Here is a 15,865-nt window from a genome sequence, read left to right on the forward strand (position 1 = left end):
ATATATATATATATATATTTTCCCCCTAACACACTTATTTATCTGGAGCATTAGGTCTAGAGTCCTGAAGATTTGAACTCGTCTACTATTTTCCATCTATGTGACTTTGGTAAGTTAGTTAACCTCTTCTGGACTCAGTTTCTTCATCTACAAAAAGAAGGGTCTGACCTAGAGGATTCTTAGGGTCCTTCTAAATCTTATGACTGGATAGCCAAGTCCACGATATATATGTGTGAAGTGCATATATATATATATATATATATATATATATATATATATGCAGAGAAGAGAGAGACTATCAGCAGAAACAGTCTGACACTGACATACTGGTAGTAGTAAAAGCTGCAGCTACCCACCAAAGGAACTAAAAACTGCCAAAAGCAGACACAAGAAGCAGGGCAAACAAATCCTTTAGCCCAGGGAGGATCCTGCAGGGCTACATGAAGAAAAAGCTAAATTACAGTTAAATATTCTGTTTGAGAAGTTATATATAGCTTTATATATGTAGTCATATATTTATATAGCCTATATAACATGTATGTTAAATATATGTATAGAATATATATTTGTATCTATACATCTATAATACCTATAAATCTATAATATATAAATAATATCTATAATATACACATATAATGTATAAATAACATCTCTAATATATACAGATACAAAATATAATTAACATCTATAATATATACACACATAATATTTTAATAACATTTATAATATAAACACACATATAAAAACATCTATAATATGTAATCTATAATATATAACATATATAATGTATAATACCTATAATGCATACACATTTATAAATAGCATCTATGATATATGCACATATAATATATACATGTACATAATATACACACATATAACACATAAACAGCATCTATAATATATACACATATAATATATGCACATATATAATATACATGTATATAATACATAAACAGCATCTATAATATATAATATATACACATATATAATATACACACATAATCCATAAATATCTATAATATATACACATATAATGTATTAATAATATCTATACTATATGTACATATATAATATATAATACCTATTATATACACATATATAATAAAATAATATATAAAAGTAAAGTTAGATATTCTGCTTAAGAAGACAAGGAAATATATAATTTGGCTTCAGCTGCGTGATACCAGACATGTCACTTCCACCCCATTTGCCTAGTCCTTGGCCTTATGTTTTAGAGTTGACACTAAAACAGAAAGTGAGGATTTTTTAAAAAAGGAAAAGAAAAGCACTTTTTAAGGATTCCCATTCAAAATGGTCAAAATGGTATGATTTGCTGCTTAAGGGGATAAATCCTTGGCCAAGTAGAAAAAGCAGCCACGTAGAAGGACTCCCTTCTCAGGGATTTGGAGTAGCCAGGGTTTTAGTGTATAGAACAGACTACCTGACGTGGATAGTAAAACTAAGCTGGTTATAGTAAAGGCGATTAAGGGAGCTGAAAAATTAGGCCAAGGAGTAATAGCGAGGAACTGAAGTGAACCTAAATGACACAGGTGGAATGTGCCCTCAGGACAAGATGAAGAGGCGAGGATTCAAGGTGGGCCAAATGATTGCTTCCTGGTCTGGGTAGTCTTTGCACCCACGAGAAAGAGTCTGGACTTTGGTCCTGGGCACTGAACAGGAACCTTTCCAGGAAGCAATTGTGGCCGGACCATCACAGAACAGTGATCATAACACAATTAAATCCACTTCCTGCTGGGAGAGGGAAGACCAAAGAAATTCATCACTCACTTGTTCCACTTCAGAAAAGAGAATTGCTCCTTGATGTAGGCATCGATCTAAACTAAAGCTGAAAGAAAGTCAATGACCCAGAGGAAGTCTGGAGAAGGATTGAAATATGCCTAATAGAGAGCTGTGGATGATTGTGAAATGATGGGAGGGGGTGGGCTATATTATCTCTCAAGACCTGTTCAAACTTGAAAATCTGTGGTCTTATAAGGTCTGTTTTGCACCACGAATAGTAAACCAATAAAACTCATTACCTCCAAAAGGCAGTACTGGCAGACCAAAAATAGAAGTAGCATCCAAACAAATATGGATAAATTCATACAAGTAAGACCCATTACAGGATATTTCAAGAAATTGCAGTGTTTAGGGGATATCCTTGAGGGATCACATACTTCAATGAAAAGAAGACTCAAGTCATGGCATCAGAAAATCTGGTTTGGGGTTCTAGCTCTGCTGCTTACTACCTGTGATATAGAGCAGGTCATTTGACTTCCCTGGCCTTAGTTTACTCATTTAAAAATGGAAATAACAGGGGCAATGAGGTGGTTCAGTGGATAGAGAGCTAAACTAGAGACAGGAGATCCTGGGTTCAAACCTGATCTCAGATACTTCCTAGATGTAAGACCCTAGGCAAGTCACTTAACCCTCACTGCCTAGCCCTTACCACTCTTAGAAACAATTGATTCTAAGATGGAAGATAAGGGTTTAAAAAGAAAAAAGAAAAAGAAAAATACAACAATTATCACTGATTAAAGTCTGACACACAAAATACATAGGGAATCAACAAAACTATGAGTGCCAAGAGTCAGTTTTCAATAGATAAGGAATGATCAACTAAGAGAATTTCAAATCAGAAAGGAGCCTCAGAGGGCAGCAAGTCCAACCTATACATAAAAAAATAAATCTTGTGGATAACGTACATCTCATCTCTGAAAAGTGGTCATCCATTGGTTGTGGGAAGACCTTTAATGAGATAAAACTCCTGAGGTCCTCCAGTCCACTTTTGGACCTACGTGGTTGTACTTTTTTCATTATATCAAAAAGTAAGTAAGAGTCAGATTGGTCAAACAATAAAAAAATTTTCAAAAGAAGAATGGCAAACTATAAATGACTAATGAAAATCTCCAAAGCACTAAGTAAGAGAACTACATATTAAAATAACTCTGAGGTGTCACTTAATGCCATGTAAACTAGCAAGGATGACAAAAGATAGGAAAGGGCAAAGATGGTGAGACCTAGAAGAACAGGCACACTGATGAATTGTTAGAAGAATTTTAAAGCAGTCTAATCGTTTTTTTTTTTTTTTTACTCTTACCTTCCTTCTGAGAATCAATACTATATATTAGTTCTAAGGCAAAAGAGCAATAAGGGGTAGGCAATGAGGGTTGTGACTTGTCCAGGGTCATACAGCTAGGAAGTATCAAATGCCAAATTTGAACCCAGGACAACCCATCTCTAGGCCTGGTTCTCAATCTACTGAACCACCTAGACATCCCCTAATCTGATCATTTTTAATATCAATTTGGAATTACACAAGAAAAGTGGCTAAAGTATCTATACACTTTGACCAAATGATCCTGCTGCTGGACACACAACACAAAGAAATCAAAGTTAGAAACAAAAGTCCAGTATGTACCAGAATAATCCCAGCAACACTCACTTTGTGAGAGCAAGAAACTGCAAGATTGATGTTCCTCTTGGGGAGAGGACAGCTAGGTGGTGCAGTGGATAGAGCACTGAGCTTGGAGTCAGGAAGACTCATCTTCTTGAATTCAAATCTGGCCTCAGACACTTAGCTAGGTGGCCTTAGACAAGTCACTTAACTCTGTTTGCCTCAGTTCCTTACCTGTGAAATTAATTGGAGAAAGAAATGGCAAACCACTCCAGAATCTTTGCCAAGAAAAGCACAAATGAAGAGTCAAACATGACTGGACAACATCATCATCTTGGGGAATGGTTGAAAAAAACTCTAGTATTAGAATGTAATGGATTGCAATACAATAATAAATAATGAACACAAGAAATTCAGATTTATCTTACAAGATTTGCATGAATGGACAAAGAGCAAAATAAGTGGAACCAGGCATAGCTAGGTAGCTGTCAATAGAACACCAGGCCTGGAATTAGGAGGACCTGGGTTCAAATTTGACCTCAAACATTTAATAAATGTATGACCTTGTGCAAGTCGCTCAAACCCAATTGCCTAGCCCTTACCACTCTTCTGCCTGTGGAAAATAAGGATGTTTTTTTTTTTAATGTAATCAAAAGAACCATATACAAAGTGAGTGTAAAAGTTGAATTCTGAGTAATTGAAAAACCAATGGAGTTGCCTGAGAACAGATAAACAAATCTCTCCCCCACACAGCAGAGAGCCATGCAGAATTCTAGATGGAATGCTGTATACATTGTCAGACACTATATTGGATGTTTTTGCTTAATTGTTTTCCCTTTGTCACAAGGAAGGATGAGAAAGAGGAAAGGAGTTTTAAAATGACAGTGATGGAAAGACAAAGGGCATCACTAAAATATTTTTTAAACCTAAACAAATGTTAAATAGTCTGGCTGAAGACCAAATGTTGGTTAATGACAATAACAAGGAAAGAATAATGGACAAGTTCATAAATAATCAGTTTATACTTCATTTCCAAAAGAGAAACATTAGCTTAAGGAAAGATTTTTTGCCTTCATCAGTAGTCTAAGCATTAAGAAAATTAAGTTTAGCTTCTGGGGAGGAATGCAAGATAAGTAAAATTCATTTGTGAATTCCAAACACCAGTTTTGTTTCAAAATAGTTATGAATGCTCTCTAATCAAGGAATGATACTAGGGAAACAAATCAGTAATTAGCATATTAGTGAGAAATTCAACAGAGGATATTTGCTAATTTTTGTTAACTTTTCTTTCTAGATGCCTGTAGAAGGAAATATTGTAATTTTTTTTGTATTTTTTTTAACCCTTGTACTTCGGTGTATTGTCTCATAGGTGGAAGAGTGGTAAGGGTGGGCAATGGGGGTCAAGTGACTTGCCCAGGGTCACATAGCTGGGAAGTGGCTGAGGCCGGGTTTGAACCTAGGACCTCCTGTCTCTAGGCCTGACTCTCACTCCACTGAGCTACCCAGCTGCCCCTGTAATTTTTTTAAAAAAGCTTTATTGTTGCCTTTGCTTTTGCACCAGTCATTTCCCCTTAGCCACTCAGCCCCCACTAAATCCTTCCTTATAACAAGGAAAAACATTTAAGTGAAGTCAAATGACAGAATGGCCTTCTCTACTGGTGTATACCACATTTCATATCCACTCACTGCTCAACAGAAAAGAGGAGGGTGTGTTTCCTTGTTAATTCTCCAGGAACAAGAGAGTTCCTTAGTATTAATTAGAATTTCAGAGCTTTTTAATGTTGTGGTCCCTTACATTATTGTAGAAATCATGCATATCATTCTCTTGGTTCTGCTTTTTTCACTCTGCATCCCTTCATGCAAATCTTTCTGTGTTTCTCTGAGTTCCTCATATTTGTTGTCTCTTATGGTGCAAAAATATTCCATTACATCCAAAACCACAGTTTGTTCAGCCATTCCTTAAACAATGGGCAACAATTTTACCAATGGGTTTTTCCTCCTACTACAAAGAACGTTGCTATGAATACTTTGTTATATCTAGAATCTTTCTTTCTGTCACTGGTAGTGAGATAGATGGGTCAATAATCATAAATACCTTAATCACTTTTCTCACATAATTCCAAATTAATTTCCAGAAAGGTTGTACCAATTTATAATTCAATCAACAATGTATTAGTGTATCTGTCTTTTAATAGCTCCCAAAACGATTTCCAGTTTTTATCTTCTTGGATGTGTGGAGTGTTTTATGTACATTTCTCTTATTTGTGATTTGGACAAATTCCCATTTGATTGTTGATCATTTGTATTTCTTCTGACTACACTTCATATACTTTATCCACTTATTTATTGGGAAATGCTTCTGAATCATTCACACTTGTAACAATTCCTTACATTTTAGATATCAGCCTTTTATGAGATAGAGAAGTCAAAGTTGGTTCCCCCCCCCAACCCTAATTACTATGCTTTTTTATTCTAGTTGGTTTTGTCTACACCAAAACTTTTCATTTTTATTTAATCAAAATTGTCTGTTTTATCTTCTAGGATTATCTCCACATCTTCTTTGGATAAAGGTTTTTTTTTTTGTCTAAACATAGATGTGAATAGAATTTCATTTTATTCTATTCTATTTTTTTAATTTAATTAGGCCATTCATCCATTTGGAATATTTTGTAATATTTTTCTAATTTCTGCCAAACTGCCTTCTGGTTTTCCCAATAGTTCTTGTCAAGTGGAGAGTTCTCTCCTAAGTAGTCTGTAATCTTAGTTTGTCATACACTGAACTGCAATATTCAATTGCTTCTGAATATTGTCTACATAATCTGTTCCAAAGAGCAACTTTTCAATTTTTTAACTTATACTAAAGAGTTTTAAGGATTTTGTTGCTGTTTAGACATTTTCAATTGTGTCTGAGTCTTTGTGACCCCACTTGGGGTTTTCTTGGCAAAAATACTGGAGTGGTTTGCCATTTCCTTCTCTAGTTCATTTTAGAAATGAGGAAACTGTGACTCGTCCAGGATTACACAGCTGATAAATGTCTGGGACCAGATTTGAACTCAGGGAGATGAGTTTTCCTGACTTTTAGGTCTGGCACTCTATCTACTATGCCAACTAGCTGCCCTTAGTTTTAAGATTTACTTCTTTATAATATAGTTTGAGACTTGATAATACTAGGCCTACTTTATCTCTGTTTTATCCCCCATTATTTCCCATGAAATTTTCATCCTCTTGTTGCTCTAAATGAACTTTATTATTTGTTCTATAAAGTTCTCTATAAATCTATATATAAATGTTCTATAAAGTACAATTTTGATTAGTACTTGCCCAAATATGTTAATTAACTGAGTTAGCACTGCCATTTTAAAATATATTGATATGGCCAATCACGATGAAGAATTTCTCTCCATTTATTAAAGACTTCCCTTAATTCTATAAAAATTGTCTTAAAACTGTGTTTAGATAAGTCCTGGGTGTGTCTTCATCTGAGGTTCTCTATGCAATTTATAGTTATCTTGAACAGAATTTCTCTATTGTTTCCTCTTCTTTTTGTTATATTACTGGACATATTTTTTCATCAGTCTAAGGAACTCCTGGAGAGGAACTTCCTCTACCAATGCAGAGTTGACCTTGGAGACAGGAAGACCTATGCTCAAGTCCTTCCCCTGATACAAATTACCAGTGTGGCCATGGGCAGCTTACTTCTTGCAAATACTGCAGAGCAATACTGGTGATTTTTGTGAATTTATTTTGTGTCCTGCTACTTCATTGAAGCTATTAACTCTCTCCATTAGTTTCTCCACTGACTGATTACCTAGTTTATGACAATAGTCATATTAATAATAGCAGCTAGCATTTATATGGTGCTCACAACAGTCTCTGAAAAGCTTCTATTATCTTCATTTATCAGATAAGAAAGTTAAGATTGAGAGAGATCAAAGGACTTGGGAAGAACTGGAACTCAGGGCTTCCTGACTCCAAGCCCAGTGTTTTGTCTACTATATCACCAAAGTAAACCATCCTAGTCTTTGTAAATAGAGATTTTGTTTTGTTTTGTTTTGGTGGGGCTCCTTTTTGCCAATGTTGAAACCTTTGTGGTAAGGTAGATAGAGGGCCAGATCTGGAGTCGGGAAGACCCGAGTTCAAATCTAACCTCAGACACTTACTAGTTGTGTAACCCTGAAAAAAATCACTTAATCTTGTTTGCCTCAGTTTCCTCATCTATAAATAAGCTGGTAAAGGAAATGATAAACTCCTCTAGTATCTTTACCAAGAAAACTCCAAATGGGGTATTGAAAAGTCAGGCAAAACCAATCAATCCAAACCTTTGTATGTAGCCCATATTTCTAGAGCTATATTAAACAGCAACTGGGAAAGAGAAGCATTCTTGCTTTACTACACTTTCTACTTATTGAAAAAGTTCCCAAGGTTTCTCCATCACTAATAATACTAGCTTTGGGTTTTACATACTTACTTTAGATCATTTAACATTTAAATATTATATAAATGTTTGGTGTATGATACTCTAGTTCAGTGGGAACCGACTTTTCTGAGGTTCTTTTAAAAAATAATTTAAAAAAAGAATAGATTCAAAAAAATATGTAGACCAGGGAAGCTGGTAGGTAGCTCAGTAGACTGAGAGCCAAACCTAGAGAAGGGAAGTCCTGGGTTCAGATCTAACCTCAAACACTTTCTAGCTGTTTGACCCTGGGCAAATCACTGGATCCCAATTACCTAACCTTACTGTTCTTCTGCCTTGGAAAATGGAAGATAAGAGTTTAAAGGTAGGAAAAAAGTGCAGATTTTCACATATATAGTCTTGGACTATTACTACATGGATTGAAAAATTCCATTAGCAATTTACTATAAATTCAGTAGCATTTTTCAATGATACTATATTTTATTGCTCATAGCAGTGGCTGTATGCAATTAAAAATATACAAGTCAGGAATTATTTATTAAAATTATATAAGGTACCTTTGGTTATTTATTATATTGAGTCAGCCCAAATATTTTCCGGGGCTAAATAGAAAGAAAAATGAAGGTAGCTTAAGAATTTAGGACTCATACCAATAATTTCTCCTTAGCCCCAAGTGTCTGTGGCCTACAGGTTGGAATCAATACTTGAGTGAATGACAGTAACTTTTTTTTTCTATTGTGTAAAGCAGACCTTAGTGATAAGAGAAAAATCTAGTGATGAAATATATATTCCTTCCATTTGCCTATGCTCTCTGGACCTCAGTTCTCTCACCTATAAAAAGAGGGCACTGAACTCTATGATTTCTAAGGCCTCTTATGATTCTATGATTCAAGAAGAATTAAAAGGAAATTTTTTTAAACTGAGTATCTTCCTACTCTGAACTCCTATAACTTTTCTGCACAACTGATTTGACGATTAACACCATATGCCCTTGGAAGACCTTTAGCACTATTATTTTAACTTATTCCTCCATAGGGGATTTATGTAAAGACACGGATAAGAACCAAAGAAATCACACAGAATGAGATTTGAAAGGATTGCCATCTGTTACCATGGAGTCATCAAAGTATTAATGTATTCATTACGTTTTAGAGATATAAATGTTGGCATTAAGGACAGACAACAGCTTAAAGAAGTGTGTCTGTGGAGCAATACAGGCACCACGGTAAAAGGAAGCCTCTCAGTTGTGACACTACTGTGAAAAAAAAAATTGAGGATCCTTTAAACCTAGTAACTTTGGTGGCAAGAAGGAATGAAAAAAGCTTTTAAAGGAGGAAGGGACATAATCACATAGGGACATGATCTCACATCCACCTACTGACCTCATGGCTCCTTTGTTGCGAACATAAAAATTTCCTACACTTGGGATGTTCCATCTTTCCCCAACTTCCCTCTGGCACCCCCGGCCACTTGCTGAAACCATTAGGAGAGCAAGAGGGACTGGACCTGTGATTTATTTATTCATTTTTAGTATTGAGAACTCCAAGGCAAGGAAACTCCCTCAGTCATTGCAAGTTGGTACCCTCTCTTGCAATTTACACCTTTAGAGAGTTGTCTACAACATTAAGAGATTCAGTGACTTGTACAACATCCCACAACCAAGATGTGCTACAGGGTCTTCCTGGCTCCAAGGTCAACTCTCTGTCCATTGCACCAGGCATGAAGTCATCACTGTAAATTTTCTTTGTTAGATAAGGCATTTATCCCAACCCCTTATGCAAAAAAAGTATGCTGAGGTTCAAGCAGGTGTCTTCAAGGACTAACTTCTTCGTATGCAGGCCATATCTCCCCAATTCAATTAAAAAACTCATTGAGAGTAGAGATCAGGTCTTACGAATAGCTCCGCTTTCTTCAGCACCCAGAATAGGGTCTTGCACATGGTAAGCCCTCAGGAAATATTTGTTGAATTTAAACTAATCAAATTTGTTGCAGAAAGACAGTCAATGTAGATTTTTCAGTCTCTTCTGTTGTAAGAACAAGTCTCGGAAGAAGACAATTAGAAAAGCAAACTAAGCCTTTCCTGGGATTACTTTGAATTATATAAGTGACTATCTCTATGTAGTTCTAGGAGATATTCAACACATATAATAGATACACAGATCTGGCGTATTTGGACACCATGAGAGGGACCTGAGGTTGAGGTCAAACAACCAGCTATTTATTGACTCCAAGGTAAAATTCTGAGTAAGTTGATAAAAAAAAAGTCATTATAGTTTTTGTCTTTTCTAGAACTCCATGGTCTCAAGTTCATGGGCTTTATCTCAAACCCATCTCCTGCCCCCAGGCTTTTAAGATCATGCCATTTCCTATTCTTATATTGTCCTCTTTCCTCTTCTCCATTTTTACTTGCTGAAAGCAAAGGGATAAGGGACAGCTGGGTAACACAGTGGATGGAGCACCAAGCCTAGAGTCTGGAGGACTTGGGTTCAAATCTGAACTAAGACACTTCCTACTCGTGTGACCTGGGCAAGTCGCTTAACGTCAATTGCCTAGTCCTTGCCATTCTTTCTCTTGTCTTAGAATTGATACTAAGACAGAAGGCAAGGATTTTTTGTTTTCTTTTTTTAAAATACAGGGTAGCTAGGTGGCTCCATAGATTGAGAATCAGATGTAGAGATGGGAGGTCCTGGGTTCAAATTTGACCTCAGACACTTCCTAGGTGTGTGATCCTGGGCAAATCACTTAACCCCCATTGCCTACTCCTTACTGCTCTTCTGCCTTGGAACCAATTCGCAGTACTATATTGACTCTAAGTCAGAAAGCGAGGGTTTTAAATAAATAAAAAATTAAAATTAAAAAATTCAATGGACAAGGACTAGGACTGAACTGATTTTATTAGCAGAGAACTCCTCCATGAGAAAACTGTCCCCATCACTGAAAAAAAAAATGACTCTATTCCTGAGAAAGGTATCAAATTATACTTGGGCATGTTTCTTTCAGATGTGCTGCAACAAGAATTGTCTGCTCAGCAATGAAAGCTTATTAAGTTTAGTTATTTTTAAGAAATTCACTTTTTAATAATAAAAGGGCTAGGGGAAATAAAAGCTTATTTGTCATCTTATTTAAATATGTCTATAATGTATGCCTTACTGCTTGAATCATGTGGTCATGGCATAGTACCAAGGTCCAAATTGCTGGCCCAGACTGTGCTGGAATAGACACAGTGGGAGAAGGGTACCAAAGAACAAGCAAAGGGAGAAGGTTGTGACCCAGCTGGCACCAAATGTGTTAGGCAAACACCCATCCTCCTCCCACCCTTCCCCTCTAAGCTGACCCTGACCCATACCACATACCAACCACCACCCTGCTTTACCGGAGCTACGAGAGAGTCCGAATCAGGAAGGGTGGAAGAAAGGGGTGGGCTTTATGGAATCATCTCAGGGCCAGCTGGAAAGTTCTGATCCCTACTCTGGGACTGCTGAGCCCCTGCCCCACCAGTCACATGACCATTCTTTGTAAATAAATATTCTGTAATCCCAAGGCACACTGGCTCAATTTTTAAGAGAACAACTTAGCCAGAACTATTGAGATTTATTCTTTGCATTAGGAAGTCACTGTAACCTTGGCTATAAATTCATATCAAATTAATTTGATTAATCTACTGAAAAAAGATTTGCAATGCTGTACTATGAAAGCAGATTTATTTGGGGCAAGAAAGTGGCTCAGTGGATAGAGAACAAGGCCCGGAGATCCTGGGTTCAAATCTGACCTCTTACATGTCTTAGCTGTGTGATCCTGGGCAAGTCACTATTCTTCTGCCTTGGAATCAGTACTCAGTATGAATTCTAAGACAGAAGGTAAGGGTTTTTTTAAAGATTTAGTTGAAACTTATGATAAAATTCTTCTTCTTTAATCATTTCTATTCTCAGTAAACCCCAGAAAGAAAATTTAAAGTATTTGTAGTCATACTCTAGTAATATTTATCTAATATAAGTAATTATTGAAAAAGATTTTTTAAAAGAAGTTCATTCTCAAAAGAATTGTTATTACATAGATAAACAGATAAGCAGATAGATTGATAAATGTGTATCTATAGATATTTAATTTAATTCACTAGGGTGTAAACAAAGGAACATGGTGAAATATTTATACTTTATCATTTCAAAAATTAGTTATTGACCTTTCTCTAGACATAGGTTTCTTGGGTTTTCAGTTTTGCATTCATTGTTAAATTTCTAGAACTCTTCCTAGACTACCCATCTAGTCCTCCTATCACTTTTCTGAACTCTGGTTCTGAACATCAACTCTCTACTTGACATTTCCTTCTGGATGCAGCTCCAATTCAGCATGTCTAAAACAGAACTCATGATCTTTACCCCCTCCCAAACCTCCTCCTCACTTCCTTGTTTCTGTAGAGAGCACCACCATTTTCCAAGACCCCTAAGAATTATCCACAATTCTTCACTCCCCCTCACCCTTCTTCATAGTCCAGCCAGTTGCTATGTCCTAGCAATTACAGTTCCAAAAGATCTCTTGCATCCGTCTCATTCTTTCTAGTCACATTACAACTGCCCTACTACAATCACTCCTTCCCTCTTGACTGGATTATTGCAATACCTTCTTATTTAGTCTTTATATCCAGTCTCCCTCCTCTACAGTCTTGCTTCACCACACAACAAATAAATGGGCACACAGTAAGAACTTAATAAATGCTTCATGATTGATTTTTAATGCAGAAAATTATAGAATATCAGAGTTGAAAGAAATCTCAGAGCTAACCTACTTTGATCCCTGAGTAGAAATCTTTTCCTTAAGGATCATCCAAAAATGAGCATCTAGCTTCACCTTAAGGGGCTCTAAGTAATAGGAAATTCAGTCACATAAGGCAGTCTACTCCATTTTTTGATAGCTTTAGTTGTTTTTCCATTCATCCTCCTGATAACCCTTAGCTGGATACATGCCAGCTTTTAATGCCCTTCCTAAAAGGTCCTGCCCAGAACTGAACAGAATCCTCCATATGCAATCTGACCAGGCAGAGGACAATGGGAGTGTAGAGCCTCTCTTCTGGACACCTGTTTCTTCTGGTAATGCAAACCTGACTTCTAATTCATATATAAAAGACATGATGAAGAAGGATGGGAATATGAATAGATTTCAAATGATTGTGGTATATCATGCTACGGTAACACCTCACCTATCCAAAACTCAACTATTGGACATCCTCACCTACCCAGAGCATTGCTAAGAACCATAAAGTAAGCATAAACCAAACCAAACCAAAAAAAACCAAAATCCTAGAGCAACCAAAATAGATTTTTGTGTCCAGGCACTGAACTTCATTCATTTTTACCTGTAAGGGAGTCTCTCATTCACAGTCTAATTACGCTTATTTTATGCACATTTCTTATTTTTTAAACCCCCATCTTCAGTCTCAAAATCAATACTCTGTAATGTATATTGGTTACAAGGCAGTAGGGTGGTAAGAGCTAGGAAATAGGGGCTAAGTGACTTTCCCAGGGTCACACACCTAGGAAGTATTTGAGGTTAGATTTAAAATCAGGATCTCCTGTCTCTAAGTCTGGCTTTCAATCCACTGAGCCACCTAATTGCCCCATTTTATGCACATTTCCAACAAGCTTGGCTATTTGATTGCCAGGCCATAGTTGACTTGAAAGTATTTAGAAGAGAGGACGGATATAAACAATGCCATTGTGACAGCTGATACAAGATACTAAAGAAGAAGCAAAAACAGGAGATAACACATACAAGAGTACAAGAAGCACAACAGTCTAGGGCCATGTTGGTGAACCTATGGCATACATGCCAGAGGGGGCTGCTCCCCTCTCCCTCTCCTTATATGCCTGAGGACATTTCTCTCATCACCTGCCCTCTGCCCAGCATCTCAATGGGAGTGCTTTCTCCCTCCCTTGTCTGGGGTAATGTAGGGGACTCACATGTGGCATGAGGGTTGCAGTTTGGGCACTCAGTCTTTAAAAGGTTCACCATCACTGGTCTAGGGTCATTGTTGATCCCAGTATTATAACCACTGGGAGCCCAAAGTACTGGCTGAAATTTGCACAAAAAGTTAAATTGTGCTCAATATCCTCTAGTTAAGAAATAAGAGAAGAGTGGAATACATTTTGGTGATTTTCCATCTGAAGTGGTTAAAATTTTAAAACAGCATTGGTGTTTGAATGGGTCTAACATAGTTTATTCCTCAAGGGATCTGGAAAGCAACAGCCTTACTTTACTTTCCCACTAACCACAAGTCCCTTTCCTTCTTATCTTCAGAGCAGCACAGCAATGGTTCAAGCCAGTTTGATTTATTTGTTTGTTTGTTTGTTTATCCTTTTTCTTCTTTTTTTTTATTTTTTTAGTTCTCTCCTCTACTGGGATTTCTGACGCCATGAACTTTTTGCATACTTGCTGACATGAGTAAATGTGACCTGCTGTGCATCCAGTATTTGTCAGAAATGACACCCCCACCCTAGCCAAGGAGTTAAGGAAAGCATGAAGCGATGGACACAAGGCAGTTTTGTGCACAGAATTATCTTTCTCTAAAGAAGTATTTGAAAGAGTTAGATTACAGAGAAACTGGCAAACAAGGTCAAACTTCTGACCACTGTCTAGTTACACTAAGGGACACAAGAAGCATTAAAAAAGTCTGCCTTCATTTGCACATTCCCCTTTTTTTTTTTTAAAGAAAAAGAAGATGAATAGTTGAGAATCCAGTGAATAAAAAAGAAAAAACCAAGCATCTATTAACCACCACATACATATATACATATGTGTATACATATATACATATATATTTATATTTATATTTATATTTATATATTCCTCGGGATCCAAAGAAACTAAAAAACCAGTCCCTATCCTCCTACCCTTAAGCACTCTCCTTCTAATGAGAGAGCCAATATGCAAACTGCAAGGTACATACAGAACTGGGGTTAATTCGAGTTAATATCAGTGGGAAGGCACCAACATTAAGAAGGATTAGGAAAGGTTTCTTGCAGAAGGTAGAATTTTAATTGATATTTGAAGAAAGTCGGGCAGTCAGAGAGACAGAAAAAAGGAGGGAGAGAATTCTAGGCATGGTAGACATTTAAGTAGATGTCAGTATTCATAAACCTCCAGAAATAAAAAAGATTATGCTCTCAAAGGTACAAGTGGAAGGCATCAAAAGGCAGAGGAAGAGAACTAGGCTGAGAGGAAGTAGTCTTGGGTCCCAAGTTTAGGTTTGCTATTAACTGACTATGTCACCTTGGGCAAGTATTCTCCCTATATAATTTATCTTACAACATTAAGCACTAAAGTCCTTTCTGGGCAGATAAGTTGCAAAGCACCAGACTTAGAATCAGGAAGTCTCATCTTCATGGATTCAAATCTGGTGTCAGACACTTAATAGCAGTATAACCCTAGGCAAGTCATTTAACAACATTTGCCTCAGTTTCCTCATCTGTCAAATGAGCTGGAAAAGTAAATAGCAAATCATTCTAGTATCTTTGCCAAGAAACCCCAAAGTGGGGTCACAAAGAATCAGATACAACTGAAACAACTGACCACCACTAACAACAAAAAGTCCCTTCCAGATCTAAAGTCTTGAAAAACTTTAGCGAAATTTGTTAAGTTCATTGCAAAAAAGGGTCTTTCCATCATTTCTCTACATTTTTTTCTTTATCTTCAGCACTTAGTATAGTACCAGGCAAATAGGGAACAAGCATTAATCAGATACCCACTTTATGCTGGGTCCTGTGCTTAGCACTTCACAAATATTAACTCCTTTGATCCTCACAACAATCCGGGGAAGTGGGTACTAATATTCCCATTTTACAGTTGAGGGAACTGAGGCAAATAGAGGTTAAGTGACTTATTCAGGGTCACATAGCCAATCAGTATCTGTAGTCAAATTTGAACTCAGGTCTTCTTGATTCCAGGTCTATCACTCTATCTACTGAGCTATCTAGCTGACTCATATAATAATTAATAAATGCTTGTTGACTGAATGCCTGTATTTTGAGCAGTATAATACATCAAAATTATGGAATTTAGAG

Source organism: Gracilinanus agilis, chromosome 2, assembly GCF_016433145.1.
Source record: "Gracilinanus agilis isolate LMUSP501 chromosome 2, AgileGrace, whole genome shotgun sequence".
Taxonomy (NCBI): domain Eukaryota; kingdom Metazoa; phylum Chordata; class Mammalia; order Didelphimorphia; family Didelphidae; genus Gracilinanus; species Gracilinanus agilis.